The sequence below is a fragment of the Carassius auratus genome, unplaced genomic scaffold (genome assembly GCF_003368295.1).
Source record: "Carassius auratus strain Wakin unplaced genomic scaffold, ASM336829v1 scaf_tig00011177, whole genome shotgun sequence".
Taxonomy (NCBI): domain Eukaryota; kingdom Metazoa; phylum Chordata; class Actinopteri; order Cypriniformes; family Cyprinidae; genus Carassius; species Carassius auratus.
Genome location: NW_020524176.1, coordinates 1 through 25000, shown reverse-complemented (window position 1 = coordinate 25000; position 25000 = coordinate 1). Strand labels below are relative to the sequence as shown.

The 25000-nt window shown below is 37.4% G+C and overlaps 1 pseudogene; it reads left to right on the top strand.

Moving 5' to 3' along the window:
• Positions 1-24704, top strand: part of LOC113072987 (protein kinase C-binding protein NELL2-like) — a 53329-nt pseudogene extending 28625 nt beyond the window's left edge.
• Positions 24705-25000: the final 296 nt, after the last annotated feature.

The window sequence follows — 25000 nt, the reverse complement described above, 5'->3', positions numbered from 1 at the left end:
TCTAATGAAACCTGTTCATCTCACCGGCTAAAAATACCCTGGTAAAGATGACCCCGCCGTCACCGGTCCTCGGTTTACGTGTGCAGCCGGTCAGGTATTCATCAAAGACCGAGAGGACATGAATAATTAAAGATGCTATCAGACACGCTGGCTTACAGCGACGGCGAGCTGGACGCTCCTAAACGTTCCCACAGGACACCGTTCTCGGTGTTCAACAACCCAAGGGAAGAGGAATGCTGGGAGGAGAAATCAAAGTGTTTTGAAATAAAGCAGCAGAAATATAAGCCATGTGTAACCCCGAAACACTGGCTATGAGACAGATACTCCGGCAGTAACCCACTTCCACACTCATTCGTCACCGCTTTCTGTTTAACCTTGCTGGCTGGGACACAACACCTGGAGCTGAGCTCTCCATCATCAGCTGCTTTAGCTTTACGAATCCCACACATCTGAACATTCTAGCTCTTTAATGCAATATTATGACTAAAATCATATAAATCATATACATTTACACATAGCAGATCTATCCAAAGTGCTAATCAAAGTAAATGAAAGTTAAGTAATTCCAGAATAAAACCAAAAGAAAACGGACAATAAAACTAAATTTAAAAGTATGTTTTCAACTTCGATTTTAAAATGGTAAGAGAAGGTGCAAACAGAAGCTCCCTTAGTTTTTAAACAGAAACGGAGGACAGAAGATCTGAAGATCTGTTTGAAAAGAAAGAAAAAACAAAAATTGGTTTAAGCTTGGACATAATGTGCAATTGATAAAAACTGTTCTTAACAACAGAACTGATTTGTTTGGATAAACATAGTTCTGAGTCCCGGATAACACCAAGGTTTCCTAACCCGGGAGGAAATTGTAGGAAAATGATTGCGGTACTCCTGAAGGACGAAAAACAATTATATTTATCCTCATTAAGTTGGAGAAAGTTATTTCATAACAATTTGATATCTGAGATACAGTCCAGCAATAATACCCCCCCAGTGGATGCATTTATGAGTTAAAAAGAAGCGGGCCTAGAATAAAGCCCTGGGGTACTCCACTAATATTAGGGCCAGAAGATGATGAGAACTTACCTAACTCTACAAAAAAAAAAAAACTAACTTTAAGATATGAGCTGAACCATCATAAAGCAGTACCCCTTGGTATGGATTAAGTGCTCTAAACAGCATATAATAACAGATCTACAGTATCAAAGGAAGCTGTAAGATCAGGGAGTACCAATAAAGCATTTTTACCGGCATCAACTGCAAACAAAATGTAATTGAACACTTTTAGCAAAGGCAGACTGTGATAAGCAGTGAAACCAGACTGGAAAGGTTTTAATAAGCTAGCCTCATTTAAAAACTGGATCAACTGTAAACTGCACAACTTTTTTAAAAAGCTTTGACCAAAATGATAGCTTAGAGACAGGCCCATAATTATAAAAGCAGCTTTCATCCAAACCTTTCTGAACAACCGCATGCTTAACACTGTTTGGAACCACTCCAGTGTCCAAAGATGAATTAATCAACACTTGGACACTTGGAAAGGTCACTTTTATAATCTCTGAGGGAACAACATCAAGTTCTCAGTCATAACTTTCACTAAACTGAGAGGCGGTAAATGAGTTCATAAAATAAAAATAAAACCCTGCAGGCTGAATCACAACAGGCAGAGCTCAACCATCAAATGCTTCATTTCAGCGGATACTGACACGATTACGCCAGAAAACCTGGTGTGCCAAACAATCATCCCATAATCCATCAGGAACCTCGTGATGATGCTGTGGATCAGAACATGCAACATTTCATCATGTGCTACTGAAAAATCCCAAAACCCCCCAGAGACTGAGACGAAACTTTACCGTCGTCGTCATCTCACGACCTCCAGCATCAGGAGATTCAGAAACACGTCTGCTTTCTTCATTATGCAGGCGGAGGAGCGCGAGGCTCTCTCAAGAAGCGTACGCAGCTCTTTAAAGGCGTCATGAGCATCGGCATCGAGTTAAAAATAGCGTGCGTCTGTGCTGATGAGATCAGGCCCGTTTCAATATTTGATGCGGGAGGTTGTAGGGCATGAGCTCGAGGGAAAAGCACAGCTCCTGTCTCAAAGTGTGCTTCACGCTGCTTTACTGCATAATAAAGCTTTGGAGAGACTGGTGGACTGGTGCTGATTATTACAGGAGAACACACGTGACTTCTTCTGGACAACATGTGCTGACCAACAGTCCTAACGCTTACACAACACTGAATATTGATGTTTCACAATAATCAACCAGTTAACTCATTCATTGTAATAATTCATTAATTTATTGAAAAAATAATAATAATAAAAGTTCAAGAGTAAAGCCCTATGTATCAGAAAACCATTATATATTAATTTAGATCAATTAAAATTAGAACAGTTTGAAACTACAATAAATATATATAAAAGTATTTTGATTTATATATATATATATATATATATATATATATATATATATATAAATAAATTCATGTATATATTTATATTTATATTTCAATCAGACATAAGATTCTTAAAGAATTTAACAATGAAATTAAATGATGAACACATGATGAATGATGAAATATTAAAATATGTCAAATTGAAGTGTCCACTTGGCCAATTATCTGAAATCTAACTATCCTAAAAGAAGTCTCTTCTGCTCATCAGGGCTGTATTTATTTGATCACAAATGAAGTAAAACAGTGAAATATTATTCTGATGTAAAACATCTGTTTTCTGTGTGAATCTGTGTTAAAGTGTAATGTATTTCTGTGATGCTCCGCTGTATTTTCAGCATCATTCCTCCAGTCTTCAGTGTCACATGATCTTCAGAAATCAGAATAATATGATGATTTACTGCTCAAGAAACATGAAGATTATTATCAGTGTTGAACACTTAATATTTTTGTGGAAACTGTGATACATTTTATTTGTCAGGATTCACAGATGAATAAAAAGTTCAAAAGAACAGTATTTATTTGAAATAGAAATCTTTTTAAACATTATAAATGTCTTTCTTGAGAAGTGTAATTGTTTTACCCCAATGATTCCGAGCAGAAGCGGTTCTTCTAGTATTTCTGCATCTGTTTCAGCTTCACTCTTGACTGGAGTTCACCGTGTTCATTTGCAGTCATTTAAATGAGATCTATCAAAAGCAGCGTGTACGGTAGCTGACCGGCTGAACCCAGTGAGTGATGTCACTTCCTGCCGCTCGGAGCGGGAGTGTCCGGAGGTGATCGGGGGTAATTGGCACTGACTGTAGAAGTGCAGCTGAATCCCAAATGTAATTACTGTAGATGAGATGAAGAGAGATGTGAGTGACAGCGGCTCTGTCGTCAGGTTTAGAGAAGATTATACGGCTTGACGGCCTGAACTTCCCTTTAGACAGGAAACAGAACCGAGCTGATTGAGCTCAGGTCAGGTCGAGCTCAGACAGACGCATTCGGCTCGTGATGAATGACTTCATCAGTCATCATTTACAGCTCATTCAGAGACAAACACCGGTCTGATCACACACGACGGTCCCAGCACGGCTCTTAAAAACACCAAACCAGCTGAAGTCAGCATTAGTCTAGAAAGAGTTAAGAGACACGACAGAACCATCTAGAGTCTGTGATTGATCAATGTTCAGGGTTTGTGAATTCATCACCAATAAAATGTAATGTACTCTTAAAAACTGTAATAGTGTCTCATTGATAGTGACTTTACTTGGATTGAAATAATCTACATTAATATACCTTTAGAAAGTGTTGAAATCAGAGGAGGTTATGCTGAGGTTAAAGTTTCATTTGAAGTCCTGAGCCATAAAGCCACTCGGACTTTATCACGGATGCAGAAGCTGCTTCTCAGTGTGAAGGCTGAGCTGATGTGTGTGTTCTGTGCAGATGTGGATGAGTGTGTGGAGGCCAGACATTACTGTGGAGAGAACACACAGTGTGTGAACACCGCCGGCTCCTTCATGTGCGTCTGTCACACTGGATTCATCCGCATCGATGACTTCTCCTGTACAGGTGAGGAACACAGACCCAGCGCCAGCACCTTCAGGATCAGCAGTCTCAAACACTCAGCAACGAACACACATTACACCTGCAGGATCATTTCTAATGTTTCCCTGCATCCCCCAGAGATGAATATGAGAGACTGCTGGATCGCATTCTATCGTACGGATCGATATTAATATGTGTGAGCTACAAGAGCCCAGTAAGAAGCAAAATGACAGAATATGAAGCTTTATTTTGTGAAAAATTTATCAAAAGGAAGTGACTTTATTCTTACAGTTTTTTACAGATGCTAGCACATGTTTCTCAATACTTAGGTCACTTTTGCTAAACTCTTCACACAGTGAACACAACAGAAGTCTATGTGTAACATAATTCTAAACTGAATAAGACAGCAATATGCTACGTTTCTACAGTAATATTTGAATTAAATATATTTTAAATCTTAAAATGAAATGCTATAAAAACGACTGGACAATTAGTAGATTAGCATTACTATTGTATCTGTATCAGTGGATGGCGGGTATAAATATAATATAATTTGTTTAAATATATATATATATATTCTGGATTCTGTGGTCTCTCGTGGAGGAGTCGTGGACAGAGTGCTGTCGTCTCTCTCGTGTCAGTGTGGTTTTGTCTGGGCAGCAGCGGTGGATTATGGGAAATGAAAAATGTCATTTTAGAGTTTGAGAGCTGAGCTCCATCAGCCGTGACTTCCTCTTTTGAGCAGACCACTTTCATTCAGTCCCAAATTTCTGACGCTTTCAGGTGAATAAAAACTGGCACAACTTGTAGACGGAGGAGAGTCTTCAGAACTGTACGGTCTGCTGCTTTGAGGAGGTTAAGTGAAGGTTAACAATGACAGAGACGAGCTGAGAGGACGCCACAGATCATAAAGCTCAATTCAACATGCTGCAGGAGTCTGCTCTCTTCAAAAATAAATCAATAAAAAGTGTATATAAAAATACAACAACTACTTGCCAAAAGGTTAATAAAACAAATTGAATTCAAGCTGAAATTCTCTGAAATATATTATCTGAAAACAACAAATCTTACAGAACTTTTATTTTTAAGTTCATGTATTGTTGTGTTGCTATGTTAGTATTACTTATTAAAGTTTTTCTTAAAAAAAAATATTTTATATATATTACATTTATTTAATTTAATATATTTAAATTAATTTTTATTTCAATGTATTTATTTTATTACAGGTACAAGTTAAATTTGGTGTGGACTTAATACATAACTTCAATTAGGTTTTTTATATTTTTTATTTTAGTTTATTTTATCACACATAACAATTTTTATTTCACATAAAAATTTCTATTATAGGTTTATTCATATACGTTTTTAGATTTGTATTTTTTGTTTTCATTTAATTCTAGTTAATGTTTATTTGTGTTTTTGTCATTTTTATTTATTCGTCTTTTTATATTTATTTTTGTCTTTTTTATTTACAATTGTATTATTTTTTTATTTTAATTATTAAGTACATCAAGTTAAACTAAATGAAAATGTGAAAAATTTGCCTTGAAAGCTAGGTGAAATAAAATATGTTTACGATTTTATTTCAGTTACATTTTATTTTATTTACATTTACATTTAACATTTAATCATTTAGCAGATGGTTTTATCCAAAGCGACTTACAAATGAGAACAATAGAAGCAGTCAGGTCAACAAGAGAACAACAACAGAATACAAGTGCCATGACAAGTCTCAGTCTAGTATAGAACGCATAGCCAGGTGTATATAATTTTATTTATTTATTTATTTATTTTTTCAGGCAAAAAAATTGCTATAATGCTAGAAACGTGGCTTTCTAAGGAAAGATTGCGATCAAATAGCACACCTAGGTTCCTAACTGATGACGAAGAATTGACAGAGCAACCATCAAGTCTTTTATTATTACAAGCAGAGTTTTTAGGCCCTATGATTAACACCTCTGTTTTTTCTGAATTTAGCAGTAAGAAATTACTCGTCATCCAGTTTTTTTATATCGACTATGCATTCCATTAGTTTTTCAAATTGGTGTGTTTCACCGGGCCGTGAAGAAATATAGAGCTGAGTATCATCAGCATAACAGTGAAAGCTAACACCATGTTTCCTGATGATATCTCCCAAGGGTAACATATAAAGTGTGAAGAGTAGCGGCCCTAGTACTGAGCCTTGAGGTACTCCATACTGCACTTGTGATTGATATGATATATCTTCATTCACTGCTATGAACTGCTATTATATATATATATATATATATATATATATATATATATATATATATATATATATATATATATATAGTTACAGTAATAACGTGTTCTGTACTAAAACATATTCATATTAGTAAGGGAATCTTTATTATTTAATGAAAACTTCCTGATGTTAATCACCTGATTTTATTTGTAAGAACTGACTGTTTGGTGAAAAGCATCTCTATATAAAGATCACATGAAGTGAAAAAGAAGCACATGATCAGAGTGCTGAGAGAATGCTGTTGACTCACAGTGTGTGTGTTTTCTGTCTGTAGAACATGATGAGTGTGTGTCCGGTCAGCACAGCTGCGATGAGAACGCTCTGTGTTTCAACACTGTCGGGGGCCACAGCTGCTCCTGCAAACCTGGATACACCGGCAACGGCACGGACTGCAGAGGTGAGCCCCGCGTCCATCTGCTGTCCCGCTCGTCCCCTGACCCGTCCCCTGACCCGTCTGTCCTCTCTCTGACCTGCAGCTCTCTGTGATGGCCGCTGTCTGAATGGCGGCTCCTGCTCGTCTCCCAACATCTGCGTGTGTCCACAGGGCTTCAGCGGGCAGAACTGCGAGACGGGTAAGAGCCTCTTTCTGATCCTAAATGCGTCTCTCAGCTCCTCCAGTCCCTCTGAAGACCTTCTAGCTCGCTGAGAACAAAGCCTGAGTGTGGAGATCACCGCTTAGAAGAAGAGTGCATGACACGACTCACATAACTATATCATACACACTTCACCATATACTTCTAAAATCAACAAGGGCTCTATATATTCAAAATAATATATACAAATTATGTAGAAAAAACTAAATTATAATTATTAGTAATATTATTAATCATATATTAAGATATAAATAGTTACATTGTTATTATATAGTTTGTAAATATATTGTATTAAATAATAAAAAATAGTGATTTATTGTATATAAATATATACATTTATAATATATATATATATTAGTGGTGGGCTGCGTTAACGTGAGACTCTTATCGGGCGATAAAAAAAATATCGCTGTTAATCTATTCTCAAATTTGGGTTGAGAGCTGGGTCTATACTATGCGAGCTATGTCTATTATTAAGAGGTGGAAGGTATAACACATTCCCTCGCTGGATCAGGACATCGCTCCAAACTGATCAAATTTCAGGCTGCAAAGCAGCAAAATGTGATTATTTTAAAGGAGTGATTCTTTCACCACTATATAAATATAAAACACTCATATTCTGGATTGTGATGTTGCTCAGCATCAACGAAACTGAATCTGCATTAAATCTAATAACAAGTTCTTCTTCACTTATAGTTTCAGGGCATGCTCTTCTCTGTATTTCACATTACTCCACGTTACCTTCCCTTTGTGTGCCTGTTTTTCTTGGGTTTTTAAATGATCATATCTGCTACACACTCGCTCATCTGTCTTCATTTAGGACTGGGCTTTTTTTAGTTTAGTAAATCGAGCACAATTCCCCTCATAGCGAAAGGGAACGTGTGAGCGTTAATCATCTCTGTGGATCTGAGTCTTTGTCTCTGGTTCTGTTGTTATTGAGCCGCTGGGAAACACCGTCGCTCTCATGGAGCTGGTTTTAATGAAGTGTGTCGTGGATCAGTGTTGAGTCTGACGCGAGGATCATCTCCAGCAGACGTGTGTGTGTGGACGGGTTCGTCTGATGAGACACAGCGCACGTCTCAAACCATCGATCCCACAGAAAGAGCAGCTCTGCCCTCGCTCTGGCCCTGATTAATATCAAACGGCTTTTCTTTCAGTCTCTTCTGTTCATGTTCTCCTGGAGGACACCGGAGGGAATCGAGCGGATGAGTGTATGGCCTTTTCCACACAGATGTTGGGATCGTATTTAAGTGTTGGAGAGGATCATGCGATAACAATCAGAACACAAGAGGTTGTGCTATACTGTTATTTCAGACAGCCTCCAGTGCTTCATTAAATAGCAGTACATAATTATTCTTTTGGAAAAAAATAATATTCATTAAAAAGTGTTTAACTATTTAACTAGATTGTCAACAAACTCAAAGTTTTGAAAACCTTATAAATGTAAAAAGTCTTTAGGATTTAAAGGTTTAAGGTATAGATGGATGAAAGAATGATAGATGGTGAAAGTTGAAGGTGGTATTAAAGGGAACAGAAAAAACGAATAAACAAACGAACGAACATGACAGAAATGAACGTTTTTTCATGAACTAAATAAACCTCACAACCAAACTAAAGCTAATGTCCTATTACACAGTTAAAGGAACAGTTCCCCCAGAAATGTAGCACTGCATCAGTGTCTCATCAATGGATGCTCTGCAGTGAATGGGTGCCGTCAGAATGAGGAAGCGTTATTATGGATTATGGACTTGTACTTTAGTTAAAAACATGGATTTGTTTCATCTTTTGTCTTCTCCAGATGTTCACTGATGGACTGGAGTGCTGTGGATTATTGTGATGTTTTTATCAGACTCTCATTCTGACGGCACCCATTCACATCCATTGCTGAGACACTGACGCAGTGCTACATTTCCACAAATCTGATGAAGACACAAGATCATCCTGACCTGGGATGATCTGAGAGTGAGAACATTTTAATTTCCGGATTAACTATTTCTTTAAAAAATAAAAACAGCACAATCAAAACCAAACTGATGAGTTTCTATGTCGTCAATGCTGGAACTATATTAATTGCAAAATCAAATAATATAAATCTTTCTCTAAATAGTCAAGATTAATAAGTTACCCGATGATAGGCTATATGCGGCCTTCTTCAAAGATCCTCCGTTTCTGAAGTGTTTTCTATAGAAACTGCTACGCTGTAGTTCTTAGCCGTAATCTTCTGTTATCAATGAACATTATCAGCTTCATATCACACCACACGAGCTGCTCAGGGTTTCCTCAGAAGCTCAGAGAGATACCAGCGTCAAGAACAACTCCTGAGCGCTCAAAGAGAATCACACTCTCTGTGTGGGTGTGTGTGTGTGCGTGTGTGTGTGTGTGTGTGTGGGGCTTCTGGGATACGACTGAACATGAAAATGCTTTCACTCGGCTGCACTGTTGTCCTCTTCTCTGGCTTTTTACGAATTCTCTCAAGAGCATCTGACAAACTAGCGGAGCAGACACCGACACAGTCAGGATACGGATGATGATTCGAGGGAGAACGTACAGAAAACCCAAATAATTAAAGGAGAAGATGTGCAAAACGATGAGGAGAAAGAAAGGCTAAGTGTTGCTGCACCTCGATGATGTCATCATGTTCTTATAGATGCGTGGAGATGCAGAAGAAGCTTTATACACAATGCACAATTGCACACACACAAAACCCACAAGTGCACATTATAAAAGCACATATAATATAATTGTTATTGTTATATATAATATATCCTAATATAAAATATATGAAATAAATAGTGCAGTAATTTTTTGTAGGTAATAATAACTAATGATTGATTGATTGATTTAATTTTTATTTTATAATTTTTTATTTTATGCTACGCATGACTGTACACCACAAAATCATATTCTTCATGAGTATTTTAGCATAATCAATATCAAGAAAATTTTCAATAACAAATATATATGTGTGTGTGTGTGTGTGTGTGTGAAACATTTAATTCAATATTTTATATTTTTTATTTTATATATAGTACAGTTTATAGAGAGAGAGAGAGAGAAAGAGAGAATTAAATATGTGATATGTTATTTTATATCACTCAAAAAATTGTGTGTTTACCTTTGTTTTTTACATTTTATGAAACTCTGAGTTTCTTTGAATATTAGCTTCTGTACGTGTGCAGACGAGTGCTGCTTACTGGAGCAATCAGAGCAGCTTTCACACGAGGAGAACAGATCGAGCTGGGAGATGGAGGTGATGTGAGTGTGTCAGCGGAGGGGAAGCTGTGTTCTTCAGTGCTGGAGGGGTTTCTTCTGTTCGTTGCTCATCACAGACTCTCATCTCATCCCGGCTGCGGTGCTCCGTTAGTTTCGGCTCGTTGTTCACCGAGCTCTTTCTTTCTTTAACGCCTCAAGCGAGAAATGAAGCCGTTGTCTGCCGGTAAATACGAGCGAGTTTACATTTCACATCTTGTTACTTTTTCACTTTGATGTTGTATTTGCAGAGATTGGATTGTAATGTTGCATGAATTCATTGTGTTCGGATTCAGAGCTGGAACTACATCCCCCTGAAGAGAAACACGCACACACACACACACACACACACACACACACACACACAGATCCTCCACATCTCACACACACTGTAGCCTACACTACACTAATCAGAGCCGTTACTCATTACATGCCATCTGGATTAATACAGCTACAAAAATTCAGTACTTGTTATTATATTATAATATGTCTATATTTTAAAATGCTTATAGTCAGATCTAAGCAGGCCCGGATTGGCTAATCGGGAGCACCGGGAAAACCGGTAGTTGTTGTCATGGCACTGGGTTGAAATATATTGTTATTATTATTATTATTATTTTTCTGTAGCCCAACTCTTTTATTTATTATTTTACCACCGTCCCACTATTTTTTATTTAATATTTTCTCGCAGAGTGCAGCCTGAAGATAATGATGACGTGATTATCTGTTGACTCCCTGGCCCCGCCCCCAACACGTTAGCAAGTTGCTCAAAATAAAATAAAAACGTGAGATAAAAATGGATAACAGAAAGCGCAAATGCGGCGCTGAAAAGTCCAGAATAAATAAGAAGAAAGCTTTGGAAACTGACGCGGACAAATGTTCTAATCTGAGCACGTTCTTCCTAAAAAAAAACTAAACAAACGGAGTCGACGAGGCCGGGGTAAGTAAGCTAAGTAGTTAGGAGCAGCTCAAGAAGCTAGCGACATTGCAAAATAACGTTGTTTGCAAGCCACCGCTCATGTATCACACTTTTTCTCGTAGCTCTTCAGCAGCAGCCGTCTCTAGTCCAGTTTGCTGCTAACAGTGAAGAGCAAGGCCCAGTAACGTTACCAAGCTCCAGTCATGAGCCCAACACAGCAGAGTGGGTAGGTAGGACTGTCATTCAGAAGAACTAATAATGAAGAGCCATGCCCTGAGATAATTAATGATAGCTGATGATTCAGCAATACATTAATGAAACTGAGATGTTACTGTCCTTAGAAAGTGCAATACATCTTATTTTTTTATTTATATTATTGATATATATATTTATTTATTTATTTATTTATTAATGAAAATGAAAGTAACCTAGGTTAGAGTAGAGCAGAGCTGTGGTCCTCCAGGAACTGAGTGTGACAGCTCTGTTATACTGGTGTGAAACATCAAAACAGAGTTGTAAATACACACAGAATTTACCATTTCAGTTGGGTTTCCATCTAAATTTCATGTTAAATTTGATGTGTTACTTATGAAAAGTCCAATTAAATCCTACAACAACACATACGTTTTTAAAGAGACGTGTGCTGGTAATTCAGTAAGTCATCAGCAACAGAGCAACCAGCAACAACATCCTAGCAACCCCATAGTAACAGCCACAACACCATAGCAACTGCATATTGCCTAGCCACAACCACATAGCAACTCCATAGTAACCAGCCAAAACATCATAGCAATGCTCTAGTAACCATTCAGAAAACAATCACTCAACACCTTAGCAACCGCATACAGTATCATCTCCACAGTTTATCAGAAAAAAATAATAAATACAGTAAATGGATATGGGCTCTCCATGAAGTGAAAAGTTTCATGATTGTTTATTATTATTATTATTATTATTGTACACTAGTAGCAATAAAAACTCAGTTTTACACTAGTAACAATATAAACTATAGTTACTAAAAATGACAAATATTATGAGAAAAACAGAGGAAGAACAATGGTTTTATTATATGTACTGTGTGTGTATATATAAAACCTAACTTACTGATCCATACATTTAAATTATTATTATTTTCTTTAAGGAATTATTAATTTTATTAATCAAGGATGCATTAAATTGATCAAAAGTGACAGTAAAGACATTTATAATGTTTAAAAAGATTTCCATTTCAAATAAATGCTTTTTCACTTTTTATTCATTTGTGAATCCTGAAAAATAAAATGTATCACAGTTTCCACAAAAATATTAAGTGTTCAACACTGATAATAATCAGAAATGTTTCTTGAGCAGTAAATCATCATATTATTCTGATTTCTGAAGATCATGTGACACTGAAGACTGGAGGAATGATGCTGAAAATACAGCGGAGCATCACAGAAATACATTACACTTTAACACAGATTCACACAGAAAACAGATGATTTACATAAATAATATTTCACAGTTTTTACTGTATTTTTGATCAAATAAATGAAGCCTTTACAAACACAACAATTCTTTATATATATATATATATATATATATATATATATGGTTATGATGGAAACTTTAAGGACAAATAACTTTACTACTTAGTTAAACCATAATAATTGTAAAGTCTTGGTGATGATATTTAATACCAACAGTAGCGGTAGTATTTTGGTGGAAACAACTGTTGCCATGGTAAACTGTCATGAGGATTTTCCCACAATGCACCGCAGGTGTTGGTGAGCGTGGGCTGCTTTCACCTGTTCACACACATTGCTACAGTGGGCAGAATTTCATAACTTCTTCAGACACACTCACACACACACACACACACACACACACTCACACAGAGTTAATTAGTAGTGCTTAAGTAAGGCCATTTGTTTCTCACTAGCGGCTTGTTTCATGTAAATGGCGCGTCTCAGAGGACGCCGTCGTGGATTTGTGCGTCTCTTGAGTGTTTGAAGAGGAAGCATGTCTTTGTTTGCAGCTGTTGTTTAATCTTGCCATGTTTTTTCTCTCTTTTTTTTTGTGATTATTTTACAAACTCCTGCCACTGTTCTGCTGTGCTGATCATCATACGTCAGATGTACTGGTTATTTCATAATATTTCGAGCTGGTTCGATGGTGAAGATTATCAATGGTGGATCCTGACGTACCGTTTGCATTGCTGTAGATAATTTAGAAAGATTTATACATAAAAATGATAAAGAAACATGCCGTTATACAGCTTGTGATAAAATTATAATAGGAAGAATCGCCAACAACTCGCACGCAAACTACGTTTCACAACCAAACACCCACGAGATGTGACAAGAAAACAACGCAATATCACGCTGCAAGACCGGAGTTTTCACGTGAGACTAGGATAGCTCAGATGAAACAGACACGGGTGCTCCTGCTAAATGTATACTAATTTATCTTCCATTCCATGTGTCCAAATAGACAGAGAAGAAACCTTTTTTCTGAAATGAAGCAATACTTGCTGATATTGTGGTCTATAACTCCTCCCCAAACTCCCGCTGCTGCTCTCTCATTGGCTGTCGGTCATCGCCGATGTCGTTTTCAGTCGGAACACTTTTCACACAGCATGAGTTTGAATCGCCGACAGGTCCAGATAGTTAGCATGACAAATATCTCACGGTCATCTGAAACCGACTAAATCATAGTGAACGCGGGAAAATCTAAACGCGCACCCGCACTAATCTAATCTAATGTACAAGACTTGTATATGCGTACACTATGGGTGTGTGTAAGATGTTATTAAACAAGCTAGGTAAAACAAGGGTAACCGTTATGCTGTGTTCACACCAAACGCGAATAGAGCGTCAAATTCGCGTCTACCGCGTCTAGTTTGCCGCTTGACCATTTTGAGATCATTCGCTTCATTCGCGCGAGTAATTCGCTTCATTCGCGCGAGTAATTCGCTTCATTCGCGCGAGTAATTCGCGGGTGGAATTAACTTCACAACAGACGCGAATTCGCGTCATGGGGGGGCTTCTGCCAGCTGAGTTCACGCAGCATTTTCAACCGCCATTTTTATTCGGATAATTTTCAAAATATTACTGTTATTGTGTCATGAAATGTAGTTTTAAAAGTATTTCAGGCGAGAATGTAGTTGTTTTAAACTCAGATATGCGGTTTATTTATAATGACAGCGTCTATTTAAAAAAAATGTGTTTCGCCGATCTCGGAGATGAGCTCCATGCGACCAGCGGGAGCTCCGTCATCATGTATCCGCCGAGAGCAGCCTCGGCTCGGCTAGACCTTCTGACATTTGCCGCTGGCTCTGATGTCTCTGTAGTGGTTCAAGATAAAATATAATTTGTTTGGGGTAAAATGAAACGTTTCTTATCAATTGGCCTTTATTCAATTTATCTATTAATATGTTTTTTATATACATATATGTCCTTTTTATTCCTGTCTCTATAGAATATGAACTTTTGTCATATAGCTCCGGTTGACTGCTCACTGACAACATCAGTCGTTCCTCCTTGTTGAATGAGTGGAGAAGGGTATTCCTGCACAACCGGAGGCTGCGGGAACATTCTGTTGAATGAGTGACTCCTAGCAGGCTCCTGATTGGTTAACGCGGCGCGAATTGACGCCAAAGTTGAAATTTTTCAACTCGGGCGGCAGACGCGAATTCGCGTCAAACGCTAAATGCACAAAAAGCACCTTCGCGCTTAACGCGCGTTTCGTGAACTAGACGCGCGAATGAGGCGAATTCGCGTCTTCTGCGCCGCGCTTAACGCCCCATTCGCGCCGCGAGACCTCCAGACGCGCGTAAACGCGCCTTTGCATTGACTTAACATTGAAATCATTCGCGCCAGACGCTCTATTCGCGTTTGGTGTGAACACAGCATTAGAATCGCTAACAGCGCAGACTACATCGTGACAAAATAAATTAGTACACAATATTTTTTGGACACGATTTATTAATGACTCAGCATCATCTATATTAAGGAGAAACGGATCACGTCATCCGATGTTTAATGTGAATAATGTAAGCTTGACTTAAGGAGTTCAGAAGCTACTGAAACGCTTTGTTTTCTCGCACCAGTGTTGCCAGATTGGAAATGTCCATCTATTCTAAACCAACAACATTTTGACACGACCTGCAAATTACCACAGTAGATAACAAGCGTAATGTTGGACAGAAGCAGTGAGGCTAAATACTATCCCGTTATTTTCAGTGACGGTCTGCGTCGCGGCGCATATTAAAACATTATGGGATGTTTTTCTTTATTGATCGTACATTGTAAGGAGGTAAAAATTATCGTACAAATACGATAATTATGGTATGCGTGGCAACACCGTCTCGCACCGGACTGTGTGTGTGTGTGTGTGTGTGTGTGTCGGTGGTGGTGAGGTAAAAGAGGAGCAGGCAGTGGACCAAAGCAATGTGAGGCAAAGCAGGGGGAACTCGAGATGTTTAAAACTTTTTTTTGTTGTTGCTCCGTTTTTATTTGTATCGTTTTACTACTAACACAATTAGTTTAATTTATCATTATATTATTTACAATACACATATTTCAATTATATTTAAGGGGGGACAACCCTCAGATGAATTTATATTGAATTTATATATTTATTAAATATATATATATATATATATATATATATATATTTAATAAATATATAAATTCAATTTTAATAAACATATTTTTTTAAACTACATTAAAATACACTAAAACTTGAAATCTATCGAACATATATAAAATAAAACTAAATGTTTACTCATAATTTTTTAATTGATGTGATACATATGCGTTAATAACGCTATCATCACCTCCAACAGTCATGGACAGAGAAAACTGAACAATGTCATTAGTCCATGACCGTTATCGCTCTGACTTTAATTAAATGCTGCTAGTAATCACCGATACAGACACAAAGTGATGAAGACTGAAGATGTGGGTCACCTTTAAGCAAAATCCGTTTTATTTAATCATCCTTCAGTCTGCTCTCTGAAACTCCTGATGGTCACCTGACCGCGCTGAGGCTGCGCTGTGATTGGCTGCTGATGAAGAGGGATTTCTATAACGATCTGAGAGCAGTTTTAATCAGAACATAGGCTAATCTCTCCTGTGAGTGTTTAATCATTGGGAGAATAATGAGTAATCTGAGTAATAATGGCTTTAATGTCGCCCGCCGTCTAATTTAATATCATTCCACTCATTATGTCTGAATTACTGAAGCCATTTATCTGAGGACGGGATTGGACTGAGATGCTGCTGTTTGGACCAAACACATCTGCAGGAGAATGAAAACATGTCCAGCTCATATTTCACCCCAAGATCATAACAAACAAAAGAATGAAAAATCTATTTTTAGGAGCATTATTGTTGTTTTTTCTGCATTCTCATTACTGTGTCTGAGACCATGTTTTGCTTTTGAATTATTATGTAATGTACATTTTTTCTTACCGATGATTCTCATTAGATTCTCATTACTGTAATACACTTATATCGCAATATATTACTGTTAAAATACTGTATTTCTATTAAAATGAGCATAAAAGTTTAACAACAAATTCTTCCATGATGCATTTACTTATATATTTATAATTTAATATAATTATGATTTATATAATTGTTTAAAAATAATTAAAATAGAAAATGAAGGATTAAAAAACTATTTTATAAAAATGATAAAAAAAATATATGAAAGAAAAATTAAGTCCCACCATAACAAGCTGGTCATAATATCACCACTATCTTTATCTTGGCATCAGGAGCTTACAATAGTGAAAATATACTTGATATATACTTGAGCCGAGAAGAAGTGTGTGAGCAGCTCCTGTGTCTGGATGAACTCCTTCAGCTGGTGAAGCAAGAGCAGCTTCTGATGGACCTCTCTGTGCATGAGATGTGAGACGTGAGGCATGAAAGCGAGAGCGACGGGTCTGTAGTTTTGTTGTTGGAGGCCGGAATGATAGTGAACTTCACACTGCTCCAGTGATTGGTTTAAAGGCATAAACCGCTCCAAACTAATGTGTGGCTGGATTTTAATGCGAGAGACAACAGGAGATGCACTTTTTCACTGAAGGAAGAGTTATTCTGGATTATGAACTCTTAAAAACTTAAAACATCTTAATGCTGGATGTGTTTCATCTTTTGTCTTCACCTTTATTTATATAGCGCTTTAAACAAAATACATTGCGTCAAAGCACTGAACAACATTCATTTGGAAAACAGTGTCTCAATAATGCAAAATGATAGTTAAAGGCAGTTCATCATTGAATTCAGTGATGTCTTCTCCAGACGTTCACTGATGGACTGGAGTGCTGTGGATTATTGGGATGTGTTTATCAGTTCTTCTGAGGATTCATGCAGTGCTTCTTTAGAGTTTGGTGTGAATCTCAGCATCATGTTGCTGTCTACCTTCATCATGTCTAGAGCATGTTTCCTCACGATGACTGAGGTTCATGAAGTCAGCCGAGGGTTTAGTGCAGAGATAATGAACCGTGTGTGTGTGTGTGTGTGTGTGTGTGTTCAGATATCGACGAGTGCTCGGAGGGGTTGGTTCAGTGTGACACACACTCCACCTGTGTGAACTTACCTGGTTGGTATCACTGTGAGTGTCGTGACGGTTACCATGACAACGAGGTGTACACCGCCAACGGAGAGGCCTGTAAAGGTACAGCTGTCCAAACACACACACACACACACACACACACACACCCAAACAAACACACACAGACTCATAAACACACACACACACACAGACTCATAAACACACACACACACAGACACACACACACACACAGACACACACACACACAGACTCATAAACACACACACACACACAGACACACACACACACAGACACACACACACACACAGACTCATAAACACACACACACACACACACACACACAGACTCATAAACACACACACACACACACACAGACTCATAAACACACACACACACACACAGACTCATAAACACACACACACACACAGACAGACAGACAGACACACACACACACACAGACTCATAAACAGACACAAACACACACAGACTCTCACACACACACACACACAGGTGGGTTGGGGCGGGAAAGGAAATTTTTACATTATATGCGGGGCGGTCTGGGGCGGGCCAAATAATTTCATAAAAGCGAGATCCGTGTGTTGTAAAAAACCCTGACTCGCGCATCACTTGTCCCTATTCTCTTAATGAGTAATGGGTATTTTCTGGGCGTTACGTGCAATAAACCAATCAGAGGCTCATCTTCCATTCCCGTTAAGAGCCAGTTGCTCGTGCCATGACGTATTTGCTATTTACACGGCAGAATTAGGCAAGCGCTGAGACAGAACGCTTCTCCGAGATGAAACTGAGCTGCACGTGTGTGAGCAAATAGATACCCTAATACTGATAGACGCGATGACTGTCCATTATGACATGTAGCTGTAGCCATATATATATAAATAATATAATTAATAGTTATTTTTTTAATTAAAAAAATTTAATTATATAATTTTTTAAGTACAAATAATTATGCATTGCCTTTACTTTTCATATTTGTTATGTTTGTGTGCTGCTGTGCGTCCCTGTGTTTAATAAGCAGCGTGTACGCTCATTGTGGACCCGCCTTTACTAGTGTAGTGAAGTGACATGCAATCAAGTAAGCAATGCACCTTTTAGACCAGCACGCCCATGGGCGCACAAATGGGTGCTAATGCATTTGCGAATTTAACGACGTGGAGCTGGACGGGAAAATGCGAACAGTGCTGGACTGAAACTAGCAAACACACTTATGCTGTGCCTTGCATCGCATTGCGCCGGATTCTCACTCACACACAGACTCATACGCACACACACACACACACACACACACTACATAACCAACACAAATAATAATAGCATATCAGTGATATATTGTTGATATTGATAACATGGAAACCAAATTAATCACTTGAAATAAAATTAACAATTTCTCATTTTAGATGAAGTATAAAAAAAAACCTAAAAATTTATAAAAACTTGACATTAAAAACAAAAACATTTAAAGGGGGGGTGAAATGCTTGTTTTCACTCAATATCCTGTTAATCTTGAGTACCTATAGAGTAGTACTGCATCCTTCATAACTCCAAAAAGTCTTTAGTTTTATTATATTTATAAGAGAAAGATAGTCTGTACATGTTTTTACCGGAAAAACATGAGCGCCTAGAGGCGTGATGTGTGGGCGGAGCTAAAGAATCAGGAGTGCGAGTAGGCTTTTGTGTTGAGAGCGTTTGGAAGCTGTGACATTACCGTGAGGGAAAAAACCAACCAAAACAAACCATGGCTAACAGTCAGATTCAGCCGTTTATTTATGATCCAGAATCAGATCCAGAGGCTGAAATTTAACAAGAGCAGCATCAGCAACGACGTCTCTATGTGGTATGTACTGAAACTCTATATATTTGCTTAGCGGGTTTGGAAAATGACTAAGTTCCACTTTATGTCGTCTTTTTTTTTTTTTTTTGAGCTGTACATGTGGAAAGTGCAGTTTGATGGCAACATCTCATGTTGTTTACTTGATGTGCTTACGCGCCGATAGCTAAGTTAACAACACAGAGATATTTGAAGCAGTTTTACTCACCGCCTGCGGTTCCAACACACGATCGTGACCCTTTTTCCTTGGGACTGCATCATCCTTAAGAAATAAACGATACGCAAATCCGTCGTCAAACTGGGCCTTGTTTGTAAAACAAGCATCTTCGAAATGCAGGGAACAAACACAAACACTTGCACAACTCTGTTGATGCTCTGTAAAAATAAACTCCATCCACTGGTCCCTTAATGCTGTTTCTCTTTTGGTAATCTGTGCAGGGTTGTCTTGCCCTGGCAACCAAAAACACACTTCTTTTGTGACATTTGGCGACGCTCTCGCTCTGATCAGTGAAGTCTGTTGTGCTCTCAGTGCTCTGCTATACGGGAGCGCACGCTCTTCCGGCAGAAGTGCCTCAGGACCCATATAAGGAAATTCTGCTCCATCTAACGTCACACAGAGCCATACTCGAAAAAAACTTTCCCAAACTTGTGACAAACCGGAAGGAGTATTTTGGGAACAAAAATACTCCTTCAAACGTACAAATTAATTTTTGAAACTTTGTCCATGTTTAGCATGGGAATCCAACTCTTTAACAGTGTAAAAAACTCAGTATGCATGAAATAGCATTTCACCCCCCCCCCCTTTAAATGGATGTATAAAAAACAAAAATTAGCAAATACACAACAAAATTAGGTGAAAACCAAAATTATGAAAAATAAATATAATTTAAAATATGATGAAAACTGCATGAGTGACGTGTGTGTTTGCTGCTGCAGATGTGGACGAGTGTGTGACGGGACTCAGCACCTGCGCTAACGACACACTCTGCTTCAATCTGGACGGAGGCTACGACTGCCGCTGCCGTCACGCACACAACTGCACCGGAGACTGCGTCCACCACGGCCAGGTCAAGCACAGCGGACAGATCTGGGTGCTGGACACTGACCGGTGCTCCATCTGCTCCTGTCAGGTCAGTGAGAGTGATGCATTCTGGGTCTCAGCTCTGAGGCGCACATTTAACCACACCATCAGTCACCACATCACCAAAAACAAGACGCTTTAATAGAAGCTTATCATCATGTAACATCTATAACGGGGAGTCAGAGGCGTTCGGATCAATGTGCAGAATTTTATTCAGAGAGTGGTCGGACAGGCAGAAATCAGGAATGGCGTCAGGTATGTTAGGGGTAACCAGAATCGAAAACAGAACCAAGCCGAGATCAGGGCAGGCAGCAGATAATCAGAGTCTAAATACACAATCCAAGATCAGACACGGGAAGAACAAGCACATGGGAAAACGCTCGGAAATGCTGGGCAGGCTATACAAGTCTTGGCAGTGAGTGAGAGTGATTGTGGTGCTTATGTGTGTGTGTAAATGAGGTGCAGGTGTGGCAAGGAATTGGCTGATGACTGAGGTGCAGGTGTTGCAAGGTGATAGTGATATAGTGACTCATGGGGATTGTAGTTCGGGTGTGGTTCAACAGAATGAAGGGTGCTAGTGTCCAAGTGATGATATGTTGACATCTGGTGGTTGATGGAAATAGAAGATGCCAAAGTCCTGAGTGGAGTGGCCTATATTAGAGTTCATGGGCACTTCAGCTGATGATCGTAACAACATCAGTTACAGTATGATTCATTAACAATTATTACTATAATGAGTTAAATGCAGTTACAGAGAGACTATTAAATATTAATATTTATAGTTTTGTTTAAATTTTCCATTTTAATTTTAAAGTTCTAGTAATTGTGTTGTATTTGTCACTTTTATTATTATTTTTAATCTGTCTATATAGCTTTATACATTTTTATTTCAGTTTTTTAGTACAAACTAAATTAAATTGTTTTTTATTGAACATTTATTTTATTATTTTATTTCAAGTAATAATAAATAAATAAACTAAAACAATAAAGTTGTTTTATTTGTAGTTAACCTGAGAAATAAAAGAAAAATTAAGTGTTGTAACTCTATATTCATTTTATTGTACAAAAAAGTGTGTGTGTGTATGTATATATATATATATATATATATATATGTATATATATATATATATATATATATGTATATATATATATATATATATATGTATATATATATATATATATATATATATATATATATATATATATATATATATATATATATGATTTAATATTACAATTCAACATTTTAAAAGTATAAAAAATCTGGTCCAATTCTTAATATTTTTATAATATATTTTTAAAAATATATATAGATTGAATATTACGAAAATACATTAACATTTTCTATGAAACAATAAGTATGAAAAATAATAAAATCTAGATCTGTGTCAGATAAAACGAAATAATTTCCAGTGACACCGTCTAGAGTTTTATTAATTGAAAATCAGGTCGTATAGATGTGAAGATATGAAGTGAAATGGAAATGTAATTGTTTTTGCGTTGAGTTTGTTCAGTTTTCGCAGCGCTGAAGGATCGTCACATTTCCCTTAAAGTCATTGACCTCCATCAATTAGGCTGCTCACGCTCACTAATTACGCCCTTAACTGAAATGTTTTCTTGCATCTGGAGGTGACGGGCACGATGGATTTCAGATATTAAATAATCAATCTACCAATTAAGGTGCTCAGGGTGAAGGACAGAGCGAGTGAATCAGCTCTAATCAGCACGAGCGTTTAATTGATGTCAAGAGAGAGAGCTGTCAATCAAAATGAGACGCGACTCATGGGTCACGAGTTTCGACTGCTGAAGATGAAGGACAATAACTTGTGGAGACACACGATGCCACTGACATTTACAACCACTTTATCTTTTCATAACACACTGTTTTTGCAAGAAACGCTAGTTTTCTTGATATGAATGTTTAATCTATAATCTCAGATCGGATTTGAAGAGACAAGATCTTCAAAAGAAGCTTATCAACAGCGTTTGTGGCATAATATCAATTCAAACACAACATAAGTGAACATGAGTTTATTAAAAAAGAAAAGAAAAAAAAGCAGATACAATACGATTGAAGACAGTACAACAAATATTAACATGATGAGTTTAAAACCAATTTTATATTAAATATATACATTAGAAACCCATTAAATGAAATATATACATAAAAACATCCAATTACATATTTAAAATATTCATAAAAATGGGTAACATTAAAATAAAATGTACGTTTTATAACAATGATTTAAAATTCATTTAAAGTATAAATAAATTAATTTTATAATAAATAAATTAATTAATTTCTTAGTAAATTTCACTTTATACGTTAAATATCCATTAAAAAGTATTTGTTAACATAAAAAACTATTAATATTTTTAATAATATTATTATTTATAATAAATCTAAAGAAAGATAAAAATCATAAAAACAAATGATATAGAAATATGAAAAAATATTTGTAAATGTCTTAAACACACACATGTATATATATAAATATATGTGTATATTACTATTTTATAACAATATTTTACAGAATAGTATTATTATAATAATACAATATTATATAATATGTAACAAATTATATAAAATATATCAAATTAAATAGAAATCATTTCAATTATTTTCACTTCAATTTTCCTTTCTCCTCAGCAAGGACAGAGGAAAGTAAGACTAAGCAGTGTTAGATTCTATCACGGTTTTTATTAATGTTTAGAATTCTGTTTTCATTCTACATGCAGTAGTACTGAATAGTTTTGGTGTGTGTGTGTGTGTGTGTGTGTGTGCTGCAGGCGGGCCGTGTCCAGTGCAGACGGGGGGTGTGTGACTGTGACAGTCCCTCTGTGGATCTGTTCTGCTGTCCGGAGTGTGACCCGCGCCTCACGTCTCAGTGTGTGCATCAGAGCGGCCCTGCTGACCTTCTCCAGCGGAGACACCTGGATCCACAGCTGCCAGCGCTGCCAGTGTCAGGTGAGAGCTCACATACAGTGACTCCATCAGGAAACACTCGTGTACACTCCTCAATCACTCACGACTACTCTGGGTACAAACAATATTATCATGATGATTATTAAAAAAAACACTGTAAACTATAAAAAGATTTTAGAATAATTTTTATATATTTAAAATATTAATTAAAATTTATATTAATATATAAAAACAATTATATTTCTAAATACTTACATAAGCTAGGAAACGAGTTTTGCTCTGTATTTGCTAGTAAATTTGACAGAAAATGATATGTGTGCTTTGTATTGTGTCAAAGAGCATCTTAATGTCCTTTTAATATTTATAGTTATTTTTAAAGATGACATCACTACTGTAGTTCTGTATAAACTATCTTCCAGCGGATCTATGCATCTTTAATTTAAAGTCTTTCTCGTTTAATTAATTCAGAAACATATCTAGAATTAAAAAGTGGACTCCAGTAGCTAATCATGGTTGCAAATAAAGACTAAGGAAATACATACATACACTATTGCTAAAACATTTAGGGTCCGTATTATTATTATTTTCCCTCAAAATAAATTAATATTTGTATATATCCAGGACGCATTAAATTAAGATATTTGTAATGTTATGAGCGAATCCTGAAAAAATAAAAAGTATCACAGTTTCCACAGAAATATCGAGCAGCACAACTGTGTTCATCATTGATAATAATCTTCATGTTTCTTGAGCAGTAAATCATCATATTATTCTGATTTCTGAAGATCATGTGACACTGAAGACTGGAGGAATGATGCTGGAAATACAGCGGAGCATCACAGAAATACATTACACTTTAACACAGATTCACACAGAAAACTGTTTAATATTTTTAAAAATTCTGCATTTTTGATCAGATAAAAGCCGCCGTGTTGAGCAGAAGAGATAATAATATGAACGGCTCAGATCTGATGTTCTCAGGGGTTTGTCTTCAGCAGGGGGAGGTGGACTGCTGGCCTGTGTCCTGTCCGCCGCTGGACTGTGTGTTCACGCTGCTGCCCGGAGGGAGAGTGCTGCCCGCGCTGCGTCTCAGACCCCTGTCAGACTCACACCGTCCTCAACGACATCAGCCGAACCTGTGAGGGACGAGCACGGGATCACACGCTTCAGCGGCTCCACCTGGATCAAACACAGCACCGACTGCACACTGTGCAGTGCAAGGTGATCACACACACACACACACACACAACACACACTCTCACACTCACTCTCACACACACACTCACTCACTCTCTCACACACACACACACACACTCTCACACTCTCTCACACACACACTCTCTCACACTCTCACACCACACACACACTCTCACACACATCACACACACACACACACTCTCTCACACACACTCACTCACTCACACTCACTCACACCCCCTCTCCACACTCCTCTCTCACACACCCTCTCACACACACACTCTCTCTCACACACCACTCTCACACCTCTCTCACACACACACTCTCACACCTCTCTCACACACACAAACACACCACTCTCCACCAATCTCTCACACA